Source organism: Salvelinus alpinus, chromosome 24, assembly GCF_045679555.1.
Source record: "Salvelinus alpinus chromosome 24, SLU_Salpinus.1, whole genome shotgun sequence".
In the NCBI taxonomy this organism is placed as follows: Eukaryota; Metazoa; Chordata; class Actinopteri; order Salmoniformes; family Salmonidae; genus Salvelinus; species Salvelinus alpinus.
The window spans coordinates 9755037-9768685 of NC_092109.1; the positions used below are offsets into that span (position 1 = coordinate 9755037).

General features: G+C 47.8%; 1 pseudogene; it reads left to right on the forward strand.

The window, feature by feature from the left end:
• Positions 1-1585: 1585 nt before the first annotated feature.
• Positions 1586-7856, forward strand: LOC139551686 (cell division cycle and apoptosis regulator protein 1-like; annotated as a pseudogene).
• The last annotated feature ends 5793 nt before the right edge of the window (positions 7857-13649 follow it).

The window sequence follows — 13649 nt, forward strand, 5'->3', positions numbered from 1 at the left end:
AATAGTATGTTCATTACCGGAGATAAATAAGAAAGAACGCGCTTTCTTCCACGCGCTTGGAAACACTACAGCCAAAACTACAATTTCTGGGTCATTTTTCCACAAACCAGCCTGAAACGCTTTCTAAAGACTGTTGACATCTAGTGGAAGCCCTAGTAACTGCAATCTGGGAGGACTTGGGCTTATAATTATAGTACAAGCCATTGAAAATAGTGGTAAGCTGAAATAAAAATTTGGGGGGGATGGTTTGTCCTCTGGGTTTTGCCTGCCATATCAGTTCTGTTATACTCACAGACATAATTGTAACAGTTTTAGAAACTTTAGAGTGTTTTCTATCTAAATCTAAAAATTATATGCATATCCTAGCTTCTAGGCCAGAGTAACAGGCAGTTTACTTTGGGCATGCTTTTCATCCGGACGTGAAAATACTGCCCCCTATCCCAAAGAAGTTTTAACATGATTTTTAAATGACTACCTCATCTCTGCATAACACACATACAATTATCTCTAAGGTCCCTCAGTCAAGCAGTGAATTTTAAACACAGATTCAACCACAAAGACCAGGGAGTTTTTCCAATGCCTCGCAAAGAAGGGCACCTATTGGCATATGGGTAAAAATATAAAAAAGCAGACATTGAATATCCCTTGATGTTGGTGAATTTATTAATTATACTTTATATGGTGTATCAATATACCCAGTCACTACAAAGATACAGGCGTCCTTCCTAGCTCAGTTGCCGGAGAGGAAGGAAACCATTTAATGGCAGTGATAGGAGAAAACTGAGGATGGATCAACAACATTTTAGTTACTGCACAATGCTAACCTAATTGACAGAGTGAAAGAAGGAAACCTGTACAGAATACAAAATATTCCAAAACATGCATCCTGCTCGCAACAAGGCACTTAAAGAATGTGGCAAAGCTTTGCACTTTTTGTCCCGAATACAGTGTTATGTTTGGGGAAAATCCAATATAACACATTACTGAGTATCACTTTCATATTTTCAAGCATAGTGGTCACTGCATCATGTTATGAGTATGATAGTAAGGACTGGGGAGTTTGTTAGGATAAAAAAAATGGAGCTAAGATAAGGCAAAATCCTAGAGAAAAACCTGATTCAGTCTGCTTTCCACCAGACACTGGGAGATTAATTCACCTTTCAGCAGGACAATAACCTAAATCTACACTGGAGTTGCTTACCAAGAAGACAGTGTATGTTTCTGTGTGGCCGAGTAACGGTTTTGACTTAAATCTGCTTGAGAATCTATGGCAAGAACCTGAAAATGGTTGTAAGCAATGTAGGTGTACAGGACGTCACGCTGCTTGCTTAGCGAGTACCACCTTCTCCTGATTATGCTCGCACTGAGGCTCGAACCCAGTACCTATGCCTTGCTAGCACACGTGACCACCCTCCCGAAGTATCTTACCAGTCAGCACCACACTAAAAGCTAGCTATTTGCTTGCATAAGTGGGGACACTTCAGGCTGAGGAGTACGTTTTACACATCCACATGTGCTACACTTGCACCTGTCTGACAATTTTTCTCCCCGGAATGCAACACACTTTGAAAGGCGGTGACCAACGATGGTCATCACAAAAGTGATCTGCTTGAACGGGGCCATTGAGATGAGCATGCTGCAAGGCTTTGCTCTCACAAAGTCACACAGAGTATCTGCGCATATGCAGAGGTCTGCTTCACGCTGCTCCAACGTGGTAACCAAAACAGCGGAGATGTGAAGCCTCGTGCCTCAATGCTCCTGGTTGTTGCAGAAATTGTCCCACTGCTACAGTTTACTTTGTGCGTCTACATCATCTCGTCGCTAAGTCTACCTTTAAACTTAACCTAACCTATGACCTGACTAATCACCTTATGCAAACAAAAGGCAGACAAGAGGGTTGAATAGAGAGACAAAGATAAAAATAAAAGTTCAACTCGGCCAGGTAAACTACCCCTCATCCTCTCTTTCTTCCTCCATCTCTCAGACATCAAAGTGTCCTCCTCCTCTTCTGCCCTCCATGATGCCAGCACACTGACAGAAACCAGGCATGCTGGGTAGCAAGCCGCAGCCTCTCCTCAAATCTCCCAAGATCCCCCCTCTCATCCCCAGCATACGCCACTCTGAGGCCAAGCGTCAGTAGACCAAAATCGCACCCTATTCTCCATATAGTGCACTAATTTGGCCTAGATCCACCTAGGGTCACAGAAAGGCTATAGAAGTTGTGAACTATATCGGGAATAGGGTTCCATTTAAAATCTCTCCCTCTCTCTTCGCAATGTCAATCTCTCACTCTCACATTCTCTCTCTCTCACTCGCTCTCTCTCTCAGAGGGATTGCTGCAGACTCCATTGTGTGTGTGTGTGGGGGGGGGGGGCAGAGGCACCAGAAAGAGACCCGCTGAGGTGTGTGATTTGTCTCGTTGTTCACCTCAAAGGAAAATGTATGTTCTGTGAGATTGGGCCATGTGTACGTCTGTGTGTTTCAGGGAGGACAGCAGAGTGAGGGGTTGTGACCAGAAGAGGAGGAGGTGGAAGGAGGATGAGAAGTGAGCTCATCCCAAAAAGACCTCCACTACCACATCTCAAAGTCCTGCCCTCTTCTCTTGCTTCCCCAGAGATTGGTGAATCCACCTGTCATTCATTAATTTATCCAATCAGTCATTCAACAAATCTGTACATCTGGTAATTGATCCGCCCCTCCCTTCTCCCTGTCTCCCTCAGTGTGTCCTGTGACAGTCTAGAGCTACAGCGTCGCTACCCCCACCTCCTTCTTCTGCCACCTGACAATCAACTGGATTGACAGCCTCCCTCCCTCCCTCCCTCCCTCCCTCCCTCCCTCCCTCCCTCCCCCCCCCTTCCCCTTCCCACAGCCCTGTCTCTTACTACATAGGTCCGGCCCAGCCCGAGCCCAACCAACACACACACAGAGAGAGAGGGCACAGAATAAGGCCCTCACACACACTCACCACCTGTGTGTCTTGTTTGCCCAATGGATGGTAACTGTGTGTGTGTGTCACAGGTGCTGCTGTTGTCCATGGCTAGATCAGAGGAGCTGTACAGACAGTGCTGTGGGCACCATGCCTCTTTCATCAAGGTGAGGACGGTTACGTTGTGATTGGGTACAGACTGAAATTTACCTCAACTATAATAAGCACATCATCTTTCTCTCCTCTCCCCCTTCTTCGACAGTTCCTGTTGGGGGAAGTGGGGTCCAAGTCTGCTGAAGGACCCTCAGGCACTGCTGAGGACTGCCTTGCACTGCGTGATGGAACGTAGTGGATTGGACCTCAGCGCCTGCTCCCAGTGGTCAGTATACACACACACACACGTTCACAGTCAGTCACACACACACACCACACAAGCACATGTTCATGCTCACACACTGAGGAGATTAGATTCATTCGGGCGTCCAGGAATGCGTGTTTTGCACTGGGTTAAAGATGAGTGTATCCGTTTTGGAATCGGGCAGCCTCCTGTTCAAAGGCAAAGTCGGCCCCAAAAAATGGTGACGTAATTGGCTCAAAACAGAAGTGCCGTATGCATTTTGAGTATTGATTTAAAACAAAAAAGCTTTATCTGCATTCCCAATGAAAACTAGTTTGAAAATACAAACAGATATTTTATGGATAAGAGATGTATGTTTCTGGATGATGCATCACAGTTTTTGCCCGTTCACGTCACGGGCCGTAGACCCGTGCCCCACGGCTCAGTATAATCAAATCCGCCCGCTCTCAACTCTCACAGATATACACACACATATACATAAGCAGTACAACAGCCAATCAGATGCTTGTTTTGTTTTTCCCTTTTCCGCTCTATGTGGTACTCCATCTACAAACCAGTGACAGTGAATTGGAATGAACAACCCTCCCTCTCTCTCCAGCAGGTATAAGTGTTTCTGTTACCTGATGTCTGGCGGATGGTACCTACAGAGGAGGACTAGAACACATTCAGAACTCAACATCAGATGTGTGTGACCTTGTGTGTGTGTGTTTGTGAGTGAGTTCCATCCGTATCATCTAGTAGTCACAGCTCGCTGCTATTCTAAAGCTTTGAGAATGTCTGTGTATCAGGAGGAGGCCCCTCTCCCTGCCAACCTGTGCCTGGTTACGAAGCGTAGTCCTGGGCTAGCCCTTTGCTCCGTCCCCCTCTCCTCTCTCCTGAAGCAGCACACCTCCACAACCAAGGAGGCCTTCGAGGTAAAGTAGTCCCCTAGACCACACTGAGTTACACTGATATGTAATGTACTAATCTGCTTTGGAGTAAGTTAATCCTCATGATACAAAATAAATGATTATAATGACCTCTCTCTATCTCCCCCCCCACGCACGCACGCACCCACCCACCCACCCACCCACCCACACACACACACAATAAACAACATGATACATGTTCTCTCTTTTTCAGGAGGATGAGCGGATAAAGAAAGAGAGCAGCGGAGGATAGGGAGGAGGAGACTGATGACGACGGAGAAGAGAAACAGAGGAAGAGAGAGAGCGAGAAAGAAGTGGGTATGAAGATACAAAAAGACTGGTTTGGGGAAAGTTATATGCCAGAAGCAGTGTGTACTAAAATTGCATTATGTTGTTCTTAATTCTTTTCAGAGAAGTTGGGAGAGGGGATAACATGTGAGAGATCCGACTGCCTCTTAAAGCACAATGTAAGACTCACATACACTATGTGAAGACTAGAGTCGCTCAAGAGAGAAAGCTAATATACTTCATGGTTTCTCATCTCTCTCCGCCCTTTCTCACTCATCTCTCTCCCTCTCTGTAGGTGCTGTCGCGTGGGGGGTTGTTGGCCTGTGTGTTCTTTGACCGACAGCTCACCGGCAGCGTCAGGCGAGCTGTCCTTCACAACATCTAACTGTCACGAGTGCTGTGGCTCACACCTACCCAGGTGCAGGAGTTGTTGAATAAGGTGTGTGTGGAGGGACAATGTCCATACAAGATAGCATCTCGCTGGGAGGAGCCAGAACCTAATATCAGCATGGAAGGCTATGCATTCTCTTATCTAAAATTAGATGATAATTCTAAGGAATTCCTATGGCCAAGCCTTCTCTGTTTCTATGTGTCAGGCGATTGCCTCAAGGCCAGGATGTAAAGTGGATATTCCAACTGCCCTAGAGCTATGAGATCAGAGGTGTTTACACAATCAATTTAAATAAGCAGAAATGGCCTCACTTTTACTCTCCTGCTGGATGATAACATTGTGAATGAGCCATACTCACACCATTATACACACGCACACACACACACACACACACACACACACACACACACACACTGAGTGAAAGAGTGGTGGCCAATAAAGATAAGGATCTGTACTTTACTCTGTTTCTACAAGATAAATATATATATTGAATAGCTAATGACATAATGGACAAACAGAGATACTGGATACATCTACCTTCTTTACATGCCACAGTTTATGTAGGGTATGTTTTGACCATGACACCACTTACGATAGACAATGACAAAGTCCTTGTTTGAACCTTTACACAAACACATTCATAACCAGTCATGTAACATACAGTCGTGGCCAAAAGTTTTGAGAATGACACAAATATTAATTTTCACAAAGTCTGCTGCCTCAGTTTGTATGATGTCAATTTGCATATACTCCAGAATGTTATGAAGAGTGATCAGATGAGTTGCAATTAATTGTAAGTCCCTCTTTGCCATGCAAATGAACTGAATTACCAAAAACATTTCCACTGCATTTCAGCCCTGCCACAAAAGGACCAGCTGACATCATGTCAGTGATTCTCTCGTTAACACAGGTGTGAGTGTTGACGAGGACAAGGCTGGAGATCACTCGGTCATGCTAATTGAGTTCAAAAAAAAAGATTGGAAGCTTCAAAAGGAGGGTGGTGCTTGGAATCATTGTTCTTCCTCTGTCAACTATGGTTACCTGCAAGGAAACACGTGCCGTCATCATTGCTTGGCACAAAAGGGCTTCACAGGCAAGGATATTGCTGCCAGTAAGACTGCACCTAAATCAACCATTTATCGGATCATCAAGAACTTCAAGGAGAGCGGTTCAATTGTTGTGAAGAAGGCTTCAGGGCGCCCAAGAAAGTCCAGCAAGCGCCAGGACCGTCTCCTAAAGTTGATTCAGCTGCGGGATCGGGGCACCACCAGTACAGAGCTTGCTCAGGAATGGCAGCAGGCAAGTGTGAGTGCATCTGCACGCACAGTGAGAGAAAGACTTTTGGAGGATGGCCTGGTGTCAAGAAGGGCAGCAAAGAAGCCACTTCTCTCCAGGAAAAACATCAGGGACAGACTGATATTCTGCAAAAGGTACAGGGATTGGACTGCTGAGGACTGGGGTAAAGTCATTTTCTCTGATGAATCCCCTTTCCGATTGTTTGGGGCATCCGGAAAAAATCTTGTCCGGAGAAGACAAGGTGAGTGCTACCATCAGTCCTGTGTCATGCCAACAGTAAAGCATCCTGTGGGGTTGCTTCTCAGCCAAGGGAGTGGGCTCACTCACAATTTTGCCTAAGAACACAGCCATGAATAAAGAATGGTACCAACACATCCTCCGAGAGCAACTTCTCCCAACCATCCAGGAACAGTTTGGTGAGGAACAATGCCTTTTCCGGGATGATGGAGCACCTTGCCATAAGGCAAAAGTGATAACTAAGTGTCTCGGGGAACAAAACATCAATATTTTGGGTCCATGGCCAGGAAACTCCCCAGACCTTAATCCCATTGAGAACTTGTGGTCAATCCTCAAGAGGCAGATGGACAAACAAAAACCCACAAATTCTGACAAACTCCAAGCATTGATTAAGCAAGAATGTACTGCCATCAGTCAGGATGTGGCCCAGAAGTTAATTGACAGCATGCCAGGGCGGATTGCAGAGGTCTTGAAAAAGAAGGGTCAACACTGCAAATATTGACTCTTTGCATCAACTTTAAGTAATTGTCAATAAAAGCCTTTGACACTTATGAAATGCTTGTAATTATACTTCAGTGATCCATAGTAACATCTGACAAAAATATCTAAAGACACTGAAGCAGCAAACTTTGTGGAAATTAATATTTGTGTCATTCTACAAAACTTTTGGCCACGACTGGACACAAACATGTTAAGTCTCTCTCTGTGTGTGTTGAAGTAACTTTGGGCTGTTACGTGGAGCTGCAGTGAAGGAGAAGGCGTATGGCTGGAAGTCTGGAGGGTCCAGGGAGGCAACACCAGGCGTAGGGGCTGAGGTGGTGTCCGACAGGGGCAGTGTGGTCAACATCCCCAGCCAGCTGCAGGCCCTGGAGGCAGACACACTGGGTTATACATGCACACGTACCTCTCTCTCTTTTCATTCCCTCTCTCACACACACGCTCACTCATTCATTCACATTCACTCACTCACTCACTCACTCACTCACATAATATGTTGGACTCCTATTATACATCTTGTTAATGTCATAGACTTAGACAGGCTAACCTTCTTTTCTCTCTCTACCACCTCCCCCTATTTACCTTTCTTCACTCTCCCTTGCTTATAACAATTTGTTCTTAACTGACTTGCCTAGTTAAATAAAGGTTAAATAAATACAAAAAAATATTATAATATGCTAATATGGCTAAAATCCACCAGCCAGGAAGGTCTTAGTAGCAGACTGGAAAAGGTGGCGCTTCCAATTTCGACCTATAAGAAGCTGAAGGAGGACGCTGGTCACATGATTGCCCTCATCCCTAAGATGCAGAAAAGGGTGGAAAAGGTGAGACGTTATAATTGATAAATAAACAGTCTAATGTTATAACAGAGTGTGTTGCCTCACAATCCTCATTATGGGTTTGTCTAGCACAGACGACAAGCCTGACCCCATGAAAAACAGAGACGGAGGATGAAGAGCCCTGATTGGTTGGAGCAGAACGTAGGAGGGAAGATGAACTTGAAAGATTACACTGCTACTACACACACAATACTACTACAGTCACTCTACTGGAATGATAGAGTGACTACACACACATAAATACATGATGTGTTTCTCTTTCCAGACTGTCACCACACAGGAGAGCATTTCAACACTAGAGCAAAATTATTAAATGTATTAACTTCTATTTATTTCTCAACTTACTCCCTAGTCCTGAACACGTCAGGAGAGATATATATTTGTTTTCATGATGATGTAAATGTTACTGCAAACATTATTATTTCAACAACTACTTCCATCCATGGTTGAAATGTGATTTTGGAGGAATAAACACTTTTGAAAACATTTGCACGTCATTGTCAAGTTATTTTTGGTATATCCTGTTGTATGTGTGATTTGACAAGGAAAACGATTCTGGCCTCAAATACTGGACTATCTTCTCACACAGCTAACGTTTCACACAGCAGGGCAGCTACCGGGAGCTTCAGCCATACAGGCTAAGGCAAACTAGCTTAGCCTGTTGATATGCCCGGGAAGCTGAGAGTTGTTATGATTCTGAACGGTCAGATATATCTAGCGACAATGACAAAAAGCATGTGGGGAATCAAAGATGGCTTTTCAGCTCGTTGTATTGTTATTGATACCATGTCTTGTCTTGAGGTGTTTTTACCGACTTCATGTCAATGCTAATATTTGCAAAGATTTGCTAGCTAGCTAACTAACAAATGTAACAATGTATTTGAGAGACAAGTGCTCTGTCACGATCGTCTATAGTAGAGAGTGAGGACCAACATGCAGCGCGTGGAAAGTAAGTCATCTTCCTTTTATTTGAAGAGAACGAACACCAAACGAAACCACTTTACAAAATAACAAAACAGACGAACGTGAAGCTAAATATGAACTAGTGCCTACAAGCAACATAGAACATCGACATAGACAATACCCCACAAACAGCTAAAGCCTATGGTTACCTTAAATATGGCTCCCAATCAGAGACAACAATAACCAGCTGTCTCTAATTGAGAACCCATTCAGGCAACCATAGACTTCCCTAGACAACTACACACAACCATAGACACAGCTAGATACCTATACTAAACAAACCCAACTACTCTAATAAACCCCCTAAACCTTACAACCACCCTAGACACTACAAAAACACATACACTCCCCATGTCACACCCTGACCTAACTAAAATAATAAATAAAACAAAGAATACTAAGGCCAGGGCGTGACATAACCCCCCCCTTAAGGTGCGAACTCCGGGCGCACCAGCACATAGTCTAGGGGAGGGTCTGGGTGGGCTTCCTTCCACGGCGGCGGCTCCGGCACAGGTCGTGGTCCCCACCCCACCATAGTCACTACCCGCTTACGTAGCCTCCTCCAAATGGCCACCCTCCACATTAACCCCACTGGATTAAGGGGCAGCACCGGACTAAGGGGCAGCACCGGACTAAGGGGCAGCACCGGACTAAGGGGCAGCACCGGACTAAGGGGCAGCACCGGACTAAGGGGCAGCACCGGACTAAGGGGCAGCACCGGACTAAGGGGCAGCACCGGACTAAGGGGCAGCACCAGGATAAGGGGCAGCACCAGGATAAGGGGCAGCACCAGGATAAGGGGCAGCACCAGGATAAGGGGCAGCACCAGGATAAGGGGCAGCACCAGGATAAGGGGCAGCACCAGGATAAGGGGCAGCACCAGGATAAGGGGCAGCACCAGGATAAGGGGCAGCACCAGGATAAGGGGCAGCTCCGGACTGAGGGACGGCAGCTCCGGACTGAGGGACGGATCCTGGCTGGACGGCTCTGGCGGATCCTGGCTGGACGGCTCATGGCTGGCTGACGGATCTGGCTGCTCATGGCTGGCTGACGGATCTGGCTGCTCCTGGCTGGCTGACGGATCTGGCTGCTCCTGGCTGGCTGACGGATCTGGCTGCTCACGGCTGGCTGACGGATCTGGCTGCTCACGGCTGGCTGACGGATCTGGCTGCTCACGGCTGGCTGACGGATCTGGCTGCTCACGGCTGGCTGACGGATCTGGCTGCTCACGGCTGGCTGACGGATCTGGCTGCTCACGGCTGGCTGACGGATCTGGCTGCTCACGGCTGGCTGACGGATCTGGCTGCTCACGGCTGGCTGACGGATCTGGCTGCTCACGGCTGGCTGACGGATCTGGCTGCTCACGGCTGGCTGACGGCTCTGGCTGCTCACGGCTGGCTGGCGGCTCTGGCAGATCCTGTCTGGTTGGCGGCTCTGGCAGATCCTGTCTGGTTGGCGGCTCTGGCAGATCCTGTCTGGTTGGCGGCTCTGGCAGATCCTGTCTGGTTGGCGGCTCTGGCAGATCCTGTCTGGTTGGCGGCTCTGGCAGATCCTGTCTGGTTGGCGGCTCTGGCAGATCCTGTCTGGTTGGCGGCTCTGGCAGATCCTGTCTGGTTGGCGGCTCTGGCAGATCCTGACTGACGAATGGCTCTAGCGGCTCCTGACTGACTAACGGCTCTGACGGCTCGGGACAGACGGGCGGCTCTAATGGCTCTGGGCAGACGGATGACACAGACGGCGCTGGGGAGACGGATGGCTCAGATGACGCTGGAGAGACGGATGGCTCAGATGGCGCTGGGGAGACGGATGGCTCAGATGGCGCTGGGGAGACGGATGGCTCAGATGGCGCTGGGGAGACGGATGGCTCTGGCCGGATGAGGCGCACTGTAGGCCTGGTGCGTGGTGCCGGAACTGGAGGCACCGGGCTAAGGACACGCACTTTAAGGCTAGTGCGGGGAGAAGGAACAGGGCATACTGGACCCTGGGGACGCACATTAGGCCTCGTGCGTGGGGCCGGAACTGGTGGTACCGGACTGGGGACACGCATCTCAGGGCTAGTGCGGGGAGCAGCAACAGGATGCACAGGACTCTGGAGACGCACAGGAGGCTTAGTGCGTGGTGCCGGAATTGGTGGTACCGGGCTGGAGACACGCACCATAAGACGAGTGCGTGGAGGAGGAACAGGGCTCTGGAGACACACTGGAAGCCTGTTACGTGGTGTAGGCACTGGTGGAACTGGACTGGGGCGGGGAGGTGGTGCCGGAAATACCGGACCGTGCAGGCGTACTGGTTCCCTTGAACACCGAGCCTGCCCAACCTTACCTGGTTGAATGCTCCCCGTCGCCCGACCAGTGCGGGGAGGTGGAATAACCCGCACCGGGCTATGTAGGCGAACCGGGGACACCATGCGTAAGGCTGGTGCCATGTATGCCGGCCCGAGAAGACGCACTGGAGACCAGACGCGTTGAACCGGCATCATGGCACCTGGCTCAATGCCCAATCTAGCCCTACCAGTGCTGGGAGGTGGAATAACCCGCACCGGGCTATGAACACGTACAGGAGACACCGTGTGCTCTACTGCGTAACACGGTGTTCGCCCGTACTCCCGCTCTCCACGGTTAGCCTGTGAAGTGGGCGCAGGTCTCCTACCTGCCCTCGGCCCACTACCTCTAAGCCCCCCCCCAATAATTTTTTTGGGCTGACTCACAGGCTTCCTACCGCGTCGTCGTGCTGCCTCCATTCGCCGGTATCCCTCCTCACACTGCTCCAGAGAATCCCAGGCTGGCTCCGGCACTCGCCCTGGGTCGATCGCCCACCTGTCGATCTCCTCCCACGTAGTGTAGTCCAGATTACGCTCCCATTTCCATTCCTCCTTGCGCTGCTCCTGTTGCCGCTTTTCGCGCTGCTTGATCCCGCATTGGTGGGGTATTCTGTCACGATAGTCTATAGTAGAGAGTGAGGACCAACATGCAGCGCGTGGAAAGTAAGTCATCTTCCTTTTATTTGAAGAGAACGAACACCAAACGAAACCACTTTACAAAATAACAAAACAGACAAACGTGAAGCTAAATATGAACTAGTGCCTACAAGCAACATAGAACATCGACATAGACAATACCCCACAAACAGCTAAAGCCTATGGTTACCTTAAATATGGCTCCCAATCAGAGACAACAATAACCAGCTGTCTCTAATTGAGAACCCATTCAGGCAACCATAGACTTCCCTAGACAACTACACACAACCATAGACACAGCTAGATACCTATACTAAACAAACCCAACTACTCTAATAAACCCCCTAAACCTTACAACCACCCTAGACACTACAAAAACACATACACTCCCCATGTCACACCCTGACCTAACTAAAATAATAAATAAAACAAAGAATACTAAGGCCAGGGCGTGACATGCTCATTGTGCAAATGTATTTATGTTTTAGTTAAATACTTGGAGACTAAACATAATTTACATGTTATCAACAATCTAAGCCAACCCCGTCTCTTTTGCCCCATAGTTGCGCACGTGTCGGTTTTGTTGCTAAACAACCAACCCGTCTGTACAGTGTCCCAACTACAAATGACTGTTGGTACTCTCCGATATCAATATCTTGGACTGTAATGTCGGGCCCTACTCACTGAGGTATAATAAGAACTGGAGATTTCTTCCAAGATGTCTGACCGTTGTTATCAATGTAATCTACTAACGTTTGCATATGCCAATTTATGGACCGCCTATTTCCAGGTTGCATCCAGTTTATGCTGACATGCACACTAACGCACAACGTCATCACGTTGGGCTGTGAATGATGACAAAAAAAAACTGCCTCAGCGACAATTGTTTGATTAATTCAACGGATGTTTTGTGCACAGATGACTAATGTGTCTTATTAAGAATTTTCTAATCTTACTTATCTATGTGGCCGTCTATGGAAATTGTCTTTCTGGGCCGGGGGTCAGTTAAACTGCAGTGTCTCGTGACGGCTTTAGAACAGGAAACCAGGGCCATTTGGAGGAAGTGAGCGCATGGAGACACATCAAATCACATTTTATTAGTCACATGCGCCGAATACTACAGGTGTAGAACATACAGTGAAATGCTTACTTACGAGCCCCTAACCAACAATGCAGTTAAAATAAAAAATGACGAATAAGATTAAGAATTTCAAGTAACAAGTAATCAAAGAGCAGCAGTAAAATAACAACAGCAAGACTATATAAAGGGGGAACCGGTACAGAGTCAATATGCGGGGACACTGGTTAGTCCAGGTAATTGAGGTAATATGTACATGAAGGTAGAGTTATTAAAGTGACAATGCATAGATGATAACAACAGAGAGTAGCAGCGGTGTAAAAGGGTAGTCTGGGTAGCCATTTGATTTGATGTTCAGGCGTCTTATGGCTTGGGGGTAGAAGCTGTTTAGAAGCCTCTTACCTAGACTTGGCGCTCCAGTACCGCTTGCCATGTGGTAGCAGGGAGAACAGTCTATGACTAGAGCTGGAGTCTATGGCTGGAGTCTTTGACAATTTCTAGGGCCTTCCTCTGACACCGCCTGGTATAGTGGAGAACCTCTGACACCGCCTGGATAGTGGGAACCTTTGCCCCAGTAATGTACTGGGCCGTACGCACTACCCTCTGTAGTGCCTTGCGGTCGGAGGCTGAGCAGTTGCCATACCAGGCCGTGATGCATCCAGTCCTCTCGATGGTGCAGCTGTAGAACCTTTTGAGGATCTGAGGACCCATGCCAAATCTTTTCAGTCTCCTGAGGGGGAATAGGTTTTGTCGTGCCCTCTTCACGACTGTCTCAGTGTGCTTGGACCATGTTAGTTTGTTGGTGATGTGGACACCAAGAAACTTGAAGCTCTCAACCTGCTCCACTGCAGCCCCGTCGATGAGAATGGGGGCATGCTCGGTACTCTTTTTCTTGTAGTCCACAATCGTCT